The following is an 8578-nucleotide window of genomic DNA, read 5'->3' on the forward strand; positions in this document are numbered from 1 at the left end:
TCCTTCGAATCCTATGGTCTCTCCACCCTACTCAGAAGCTCTATGCCATGGAGATAACCCAAAGTGTCTGGAATCTCTGTACTGGGAAGCATGGGCACTGGGGAGGGTATCATAATGATGTAATGATGGTATTAGCTTCCACAATCCACTAAATGAAGAAGCCCTGGGAATGCTCAAAAAATCATCACTCTGACAGAGTAAGACCAGAAGCAAGAGCTCAAAGCTCTTTTCCCCATTGTTGGGGAGGTCAAATATCAACCAGCCTCCAATTCCTCAGGAATCTTCTCTCCCTCTACTAGCATAAATCAGCACCAGTTCTCAAGCCTAGGCTCCCCATTTCCGCCCTGCCCTACCCATGCCTGGTCCTACTAGACCCAAATAAGAACCTTATAATCTGTCCTCCCCCCTCCCAACTTTACTGGACTGAGGAGAGAGCACACCATTCCCTCCGGGGTTCCACCAGGGCACCAAGAACACCTGCCCTGTTTGCTCATTTTCCCTGACTGCCCTCCATCTTGGGAATATCTCTCCCCTCCAGAAAACTGACTTACTCTGCTGTCTGCTTCTACAATCCATGTTTTCTTGTACTTGACTTTTGGAATTCTAAACCTTCCTGAGTCTGAGTTAAGACAGTTGGGTCCTGGGCACACCCCTGAGCCAGGGCAATGTCTGACTGCCCAAGCCAGCAATTGGGAAGCCATGGAGTTTGTGACTTCCTCCTTCCTCATGCCTCTAACATCATCTTTCTCCCTTGCTTTGCTTCAATGGAGAGAACGTAGAACTAAAGGGTACATGATCACAGACCTAGAGCTGTCAGGGACAGAAAGCTCATCTGATCCAACTCCTCCCAATTTACAGATGAGAAAACTGAGTTCCAGAAAGCTTAATTGATTTGCCCAGGGTCCCAGAGGTAGGGAGTGGGAGAGCCAAGACTGGAGCCCTGAGACTCCAACCCCAAATATGGAGTTCTTTGATCTGAGCTTAAATATGTTTTTTTCACAGGCCCAAACCACTTAATTCTTTCTTCAGTCAAAAGGATTTGAGTGACTCCCTCTTGGTGATTCAGGTGATTATTCATTCACTCGACTAACATTTAGTAAATAATAGCTCTGTGCCAGCAGTCTTGCTGGCTGCTAAAGATATGAGCCCCTGACCTCAGCGAGCTTTTATTCTACTGGGTCACGGGGCCAGTGAGATGCAAATAAATAAACACAAAAATATTGACAAAGTAAAGACATTTCAAAAGGAGACACCAGAAAGTGGGCAGATCAGGAAAGGTCTTGTGGAATAGGTGGCACTTGATTGGCGCTTTGAAGGAAGTGAGTGAAGGATCCTAAAAGGTGGCTGTGAGGAAGTATAGGGGAGTACTTGTACAAAGGCAGGATGGAAGGCTGTGGGTGAGGGAAGAGCAAGGCGATTAATCTGGGTGGGTGGGTTGAGTGGAAGTAACGTATAATAAAAATGAAAAGCCATTGAAGTCAGGTGGTGATGGCTTTAAATGCCAGAGAGTCTGTATCAGACACTAGAAGCAACAGGGAGCCCATGGGGCCTCTTGAGCAGTGACATGGTGAGACTTGCTTTAGAAATGTCACTTGTCAGGGTGAAGAACGAATTGGGGAAGGGTAAGACTGGAGGACAGAGACCAAGTGGGAGGCTACTGCAACATTTTGGGTAATTGGTGATGAGGTGCCCAACTTGGATGGTTGTGATGCAAAAGGAGAGAAGGGGAGGGCTGTATGCAAGAGATGGAGAGAGTCAGCTTGGATGTGTGGGATGACAGACAGCAGGATCCAAAGGGCAGTCTCAGGTTTTGAATATGGAAGGATGAGGATGACTTCAATAGAAATAGGAGAGTCAAGGAGACCCTTTGGGAGAGCAGATAAGGAGTTCTGTACAGGACATCTGACCTGGGAGTGCCTCCAGGAGGTGCTGTCCAGGTGGAAATGTCCCACACCAGGCAGTTGGTGCTGTGGTGTAGGAACTCAGGGATGAGACTGGAACTGGACTCACAGACCTGGAAGTCATCTGCATAGATTAGCACAGGGATGCCTCCCCCTTTCTCAGCTCCTGGGTGTCCCCAGGACCTGTTCCCCAGGTTCTCCAGAGAGCTGAAATCACAAGTAGAGAGAGCAGGATGCATGCCTCCTGCCCCGACTATCACTGCAATATCCATCTGTCTATCCCTTTCTCTCCATACCAGCTGCCACCCCCTTGAGGGGAAGAAAAGTATGGTCTGGAGAGCCCTGGGGGTCCCTGAAGCCCTTTCAGGGAGTCTGGAAGGTTAAAGTTATTTAACCTAATAATACTGAGATATTTTAATTTATAGTATGCCATAACAATAGACACTACCTACATAAATAAAAGTTGTTTGGAGGTGGGATCTTCAATAATTTTTAAGAGTGTGAAGAAGTCCTGAGACCAAAATGTTTGAGAACCCCTGCTTTTATTAAAGTCCTTGGTGACACCTGGTTGAGATATCCTTATCAGTCTTTCTTCAGGATTCACCTCAGAAGTCATGCCCTGCACAAAATCCTTTTCCTCACTACCAACAACCTAACCACTTTCTTGAAGAAAACTGGGTTCAGGGACAAACTCTCTTCCCTTTCAACAGGATTGAGGCAGTGACCAGACGATGTCAAGGACCCCTTGTCGGAGCCCCCTTAGAGGCATCTTTCTCTTTCCCTCTCTCTCAGCTAGAATTAGGGCGATGCTCAGAGGACGAGAAGGAAGACATCTTCGAATACTTCGGATAATGAACTTCTTGAGTTCATTTTTTACCTTGAGGTCCAGCCCTCTCATCTGAGTCCCAGAGAGGGAAGTGATTTGCCCAGGGTCACAAAGAATTCAGGATAACCTGTATTCAACCCCAGTGATTCTGATTTTCAGATGCTTATAATGTTATGGTCTCCAGCCTTCTCTACCTTCCTCTGGACAAACTCAGGTTTGCGACTTGGAACAGAATACAGTACTGCATGGGGCCTGATGAGGTAGAGAACAGCAAGATTAGATATAGAGACCCAGGAGTCACCTGTGTAAAGATGACAATTAAACCCAAGGGAACTATAGAAGCAGATTCTGCAGAACTCTGCACGCCCTTATTCTGCTCTGCATGTGCTTCCAAATGCAGCCTTAGAGACCATGGGTGGTTTAGGCCTCCATAAAAGCATGAGGTAGGGGAAGGAGCCCTAAATGATGAATCACAGAATCACAGAGTGAGGACACGTAGAGCTCATCCAGCTTAGGGCCTAATCATGTCTCTGGCTAGATTTCCACTCCCACCACCCAAAGGAGGTGATAAATTATAAATGAAGTGAGAGGTGCAAACATGCTCTGTGATATTTGGAGGACAGTTGCTATAGAGACCCAAGGTAAGGATATGAAAACAGGAGCCCTCTCTCTGCGCCACCCACAATGTCACACCCACACCCTAGAATTCACAGAGATGTTTTTCAGGTAATTCAGATGCAAAGAACTTATCATCAAGGCCCCTCTAGTCATTGAACATACCCCCATTTCATGTTTTCCAAACCAGTGATCAGTAGGGCTCTTTGGAAGCCAACAAATGAGCTCACAATACAAGCCTACCAGGGCATTGGCATCACAGACCCACAGGACTTCAGAGGGGGAGTAGGACAGCCATCTAGTGGTCCAACCTGTGTTGGGAATTGGCCCACTAACATCTCTGTCAAGTGGTCCACCAAGAGGAAACTCGTGGTCAGTAGAGGGACACAAATAAAGGGAACAAGGGCAGCCAGGTCACATGTCTGGGAGGACAACTCATGCTTTCAATGTGGCAGGGTCACAGGTAGATTTTGGCAAGGTCATTGTCTTTATCCTTCGCCCAGACCTGTTCCCTGCTGGTCTGCCTTGATACACAGGTATGTAGCGTCTCTGCTGATCTCATGTTTGGCATTAGGCCTTGCCCTACCAACTGCCCAGGACATAGTAGCCACTTACCTTTGTTTATTGATTGGTTGATTGATTTGGTATATGGTTGTGGGGTCCCTTTCTGCTTATATCTTCTTCCCCACTCTGGAAAATGCAGCTGAAGTTCTACTTCTCTGCTTCTACGAGGAGAAGTAGGCCCTATCATCTCTTCTTGCTTCGAGTCCAGAGGCTTAATCTTTGGTTCTTTAACTGAGGTAGGCAGGTCCTTCCATGCTGAGTACCAAATAGGGGAATACGCTTAGCTACTTAGCTCTTAACGAGATGAATTAAATTGTTCTCAGGGTCTTAGCTATATATGACTTTCTCCACAAAAGCAGAGTCTTTGCCTCCAGTGGCCAAAGTGTTTTGGAACACAGAAGCCAGCTGGCCAAATACAGTCCACAGGCATTTCATCTATCTTTTTTTTTTTTTGGTGAGGTGATTGGGTTTAAGTGACCTGCCCAGAGTCACACAGCTAGGGAGTGTTATGTGTCTGAGGCTGGATTTGAACTCAGGTCCTCCTGACTCCAGGACTGGTGCTTTTTCCACTGTGCCACCTGACTGCCCCCATTTCATCTATCTTTTAACCTCCCTGTGTGTGAAGTTGAGACTCAGTTCACTGTCCCAGACTACCATCTGACTTGGGGTTAGAAATTTACAAATAATTCGACTAAATGAAAATTGTGACTTAAAAAAAAGTCTAGACATCCTATTTCAAGGAATCTTTTAAAAAAAGCTACCCAGATCTCTTAGAACCAGAGGCCAAAGTGGAAATAGAAAGTATCCACTGGTCTCCTCCTGAAAGAAAACCCAAAATGAAGACTCCCTGGAATATTATAGTCCAAATCCGCAGCTCCTAGGTAAAAAAAAAAATATGTGTGTGTGTGTATACACACACACACACACACACACACACACACACACACACACACAGGTATATATATATACTGCAAGCAGCCAGAAAGAAAGAATTCAAGTACCAAGAATACCAGTCTGGGTCAGGATCACACAAGATTTAGCAGCCACCACTACAAAGGAGCAGAGAGCTTGGAATATGACATTCCAGAAGGCAAAGAGTATGAGATTGCAGCCAAAAATAACTTACCTGGGAAAACTGAGTATAATACTACAGGATATTTCTAAGTGTTTCTAATAAAAATATCAGAGATGTAGAAACTTTGAAGTTCAAACACACAGGAATGAAGAGAAGCATAAAAACATAAATAAACATGATAAAGAACTAAACAACGATAAATTGCTTACATTCAAATATGGATAGATGATACATACGTCCCTTCTGAAGCCTGTCATCATCAGGGTTCATAGAAGGAATCCAATGAGATAAGATTTTGTTGTGTCTTGATGATCCTTAAGAAAAGAATGGGGGCAGCTAGGTGGCACAGTGGATAGAGCTCCAGCCTTAGAGGCAAGAGGACTTGAGTTCAAATCCAGCCTCAGACACTTGACACTTACTAGCTGTGTGACCCTGGGCAAGTCACTTAATCCCAATTGTCTCACCAAAAAGCAAAGAGAGAGAGAGAGAGAGAGAGAGAGAGAGAGAGAGAGAGAAGAGAGAGAGAGAGAGAGAGAAAAGAATGGAAAGAAAAGAATGGGAAGAGGAATGGAGTGGGTGAAGGAAAGAAGGTTAGGGGAAAATATCTCACCTAATGAGGGTGAACAAGAAGACATCTACACAAACAAGAAGGAGGGGATGGGGGAGGCTGACATTTGAACCTCACTCTCATCTAAATTGATCAAGAGAAGGAAGAATATGCACACACAGAGTTGGGTACAGAAACACATTTCACTCAGTAAGGAAAGAAGAGAGAAAGAGGAGAAGGAGGGGGAGGGAATTAGAGGAAGGGTAGATTAAGGGAAGGATTAGTCCCAAGCAAAACAAATTCTAGGGATATACAAAAATATTTGTAGCTCTTTTTGATGTGCTGGAGAATAAGAAACTGGCCAAAATTGGGAAATGGATGAACACATTATGGTATGTAAATGTGATGGAATGCTGATAGACTGGACTATTATCAGCATACTGATCAACCAAGATTCCAGAGGACTAATGACGAAATATTATTTCTTTCTATACCGCCCCCCCCCACAACCAGACAGAGAGATGAAGGACTCAGAATGTGGAATGAGACAAATTTTTTTTGGACATGGCCAATGTGAAAGTTTGTTTTGATTGACAATACATGTGTAATGGGTTGTATTTTTCTTGTGTTCTCAATGAGGAGGGGGACAGTGAAAGGTGGTCCTAGGCTGATTAAAAGAAATGAAATTTTTTTAAAAATAAAGATAATTTACTTCTGACGGACTTTCAAGTTTAATCTGCATTATTAACATTTATTTTTGTCCCTTTCTTTGTCACTTTGTCTAGACTAGGAGCTGGCAAAATTCAATCCATTGGCCCAACACATAAAACCACATTTCACTCTGTGGCCATATAAAACACAGGCAGCACGATGGAGTTGGCCCATGGCCTGTGGTTTGCTCCCAGTCTAGACAATCAACAAAATAATGTACCAAGCCTTGATTTGGAGCATTTTCCAGGTTGTAAGGTGTAAATACTCACACTGAAAATTTAAAAATCAGCCTTGGACCATGACCTTCCTGGTTCTGCACGCTGTGAATCTCAGAATGAAGTTTATGAGGGCAGTTTTTGTTATCATATCACACTACTGATTCATGTGAAACTTGTGGTCCACTAAAAACTCCAGCTTTTTTTTTTCAGATGGACTATTATCTAGCCCACATTTATAGCTATTACACGTAATTTTGTTTGATTAGGTCTATGTCCTAACCTATTAAGGTCTTTTTGGATCTTAACTCTATCTTCCCCAAGGTGAGCTCTGTCTCTCTCAACTTGGTATCATCTGCAGATCTAATGAGCCTGATGCCTATGCCTTCATCCACATCATTTATAAAAGTTTTTAATAGCACAGCAGGGAGCACAGATCCCTGGGGCACTCCACTGGAGACCTCCTGCCACATTGGGATCAAGCTATTAGACTTCTTAGGTCAAGCCATCTAACCAGGTCCTGAATCTACCCAATGGTACCATTTTTCTGGAGCCTGGCTCTTCATCTTGTCTCTGAGAATAATGGGAGAGACTTTGACAAATGCTTGCATCAACCCTAGGTAAACTCTGTCTGTGGTAATCCTCTGACATACCACTTTAGTTACCTATTCTTAAAGGAAATGAGCCTAGCCTAGCAGGCAGGACTTATTCTTTTTTGTATCTAGCTTATTATAAATAGCATTATTACTATAAACATCAACAGAGCTAATTAGATTACAACTATTTGCAATAAAATAAATTTCAATGTATGAAATGTCCCAATTTTCCAGTCACTCCAAATCTCCATCAAGTTTCTTTATGTCTACCCACTCCTTTTCCTCCTACTGTATATAGTAATAATGATAATCAGATGAAGAAATTAAAGCCATTTGTAGCCATATGAAAAAATGCTCTAGGAGCCGCTAGGTGGCACAGTGGATAGAGCATTGGCCCTGAAGTCAGGAGGACCTGAGTTCAAATCCTGCCTCAGACCAAACACAGGATGCGCGCTAGCTGTGTGACCTTGGGCAAGTCACTTAACCCCAATTGCCTAAAAATAAGACAAACAAAAATGCTCTAAATCACTATTGATTAGAGAAATATAAATCAAAACAACTCTGAGGTACCACCTCACACCTATAAGAGTGGCTAACATGACCAAAAAAAAAAAAGGAAAATGATAAATGCGGGAGATGTGGGAAAATTGGTCATGGTATTTAGCAATTGATGACCTTGGTGATCTTGTAGAGAAAAGCTGGAATGCTAGGAGCTGAGAAATAGTCAGGAATAGAAGAAGTGGAGGCATGGGTGTAGACACCAGTGTTAGTGGTAATCCATTACAGCTTGTCTCTCCTTTTCAGTGAATGGTCTATGCTGCACAGAAAAACAACCCTCCACCAGTCCTTGGACCCCAGCTGCTCTTATGATACCTCTTTGGAAGCAGACCTTGGATTCTATCAGTTGCCAGATGGGAGCTCAGAGTGTGGAAAAAAGACTGTCCAATACACTTAGAGAGTTTGAGGTCTGATAGATGGGATATTGAAGGGGGCCCCCAAGTCCTGGTCTTAATTATCTAATAGAAAGCATGTTGGGAAGAGAGCTAAGGTTTGTAAGCACCCCTTCCCCCTTACTGGGGAAGGCTACAGCCTTTTTGGTCCCAATAGCCTAGGACCATGACAGTGAACCTTGTCAGGCAGTCAGTGGAACCTAGAGCAACATGCTGGTCTTTGGGGTCATTCATCTCTCATAACTACTCTGGAGACTCTGATCCTAACAACTATTCACCTTGAGCAGGCCAACCAACATGGCTGCTGAAGACCAACAGAGATGCCCAGGAAAGATGATATGATAGCCAGTCGAGAACAGAGATTCAGCCCCAATAGAGACAGAAAGTAGCTCTGCAGAGAGAGGCTCTTAGCATTGGTAATCTGAGTTGTCACACAGTTGTGGGACCCTGCCAAGTCACTTCCCCTCAGTGCCCCCAGGCAACTCTATGATAATAATTGTAACAACAAAAACAATAATTAACTTTGTAGTACTTTAAGGTTCCAAAGATCTTGACGTATATTATCATCTCATCTCTTC

The sequence above is a fragment of the Phascolarctos cinereus genome, unplaced genomic scaffold (genome assembly GCF_003287225.1).
Source record: "Phascolarctos cinereus isolate Bilbo 61053 unplaced genomic scaffold, phaCin_HiC Scaffold_9;HRSCAF=440, whole genome shotgun sequence".
Lineage (NCBI taxonomy): Eukaryota > Metazoa > Chordata > Mammalia > Diprotodontia > Phascolarctidae > Phascolarctos > Phascolarctos cinereus.